At 48.4% G+C, this 715-nt stretch overlaps 1 non-coding gene across 1 annotated transcript; it reads left to right on the top strand.

Annotated features, from left to right (window-relative positions):
* Positions 1-407: 407 nt before the first annotated feature.
* Positions 408-479, top strand: trnay-gua (transfer RNA tyrosine (anticodon GUA)). The gene has a single exon. It is a non-coding gene; the product is annotated as a tRNA-Tyr (tRNA).
* The last annotated feature ends 236 nt before the right edge of the window (positions 480-715 follow it).

Raw genomic sequence — 715 nt, 5'->3', positions numbered from 1 at the left:
GTGACAAGGACAGAGTGAGTAAATGTATTGGAGATAATGTTCAGCTCAGGGGAAGTGTGAGATTATCCATCCTGGATCTGGGTAGGTTTTAATGGTGAGAGACAGAGAGCTGTGAAAGGGACTGAGGTGTCCATGTACACAAGCACTAAAGAAAAGCAATTTCAGCAGCTAATGGAACAATATCTCGAGAGGTTTGGAATGCAAAGCTGAGGAAGCGATTCTTCAATGTTACAGAACCTTGGCAAGATCCCATCTGAAGTGCGGTGTCCAGTTTGTGAATCTCGGACAAAGTAGGTTGACCTTGAAGGGGTGAGTCTTGGAACTCTCCTCAATTAGCCTGTGGAAGAATAAACTCCAGAACTCACTCACGCCAGACTGTCTGTATTTTACTGTCAGTCTGTACCTGAGGGGGTATAGCTCAGTGGCAGAGCATTTGACTGTAGATCAAAAGGTCCCTGGTTCAAATCCTGGTGCCCTCTTTGGTCTCTTTATTCCTTTGGGTACACCGGTTTTCTCCCATAGTCCAAAATAGAATCGCTACAGTGCAGAAGGAGGCCATTTGGCCCATCAAGCTGAACAATGGTTTGCGCTGCTGCCTCACAGCACCAGGGACCTGGGTCCGATTCCTGGCTTGGGTCACTCTGTGTGTGGAGTTTGCACATTCTCCCCGTGTCTGCGTGGGTTTCCTCTGGGTGCTCCGGTTTCCTCCCACAGT

This window comes from Mustelus asterias, chromosome 29 (assembly GCF_964213995.1).
Source record: "Mustelus asterias chromosome 29, sMusAst1.hap1.1, whole genome shotgun sequence".
NCBI lineage: Eukaryota > Metazoa > Chordata > Chondrichthyes > Carcharhiniformes > Triakidae > Mustelus > Mustelus asterias.
The sequence above is the reverse complement of the archived record's forward strand: the minus strand, read 5'-3'. Positions and strand labels throughout refer to the sequence as shown.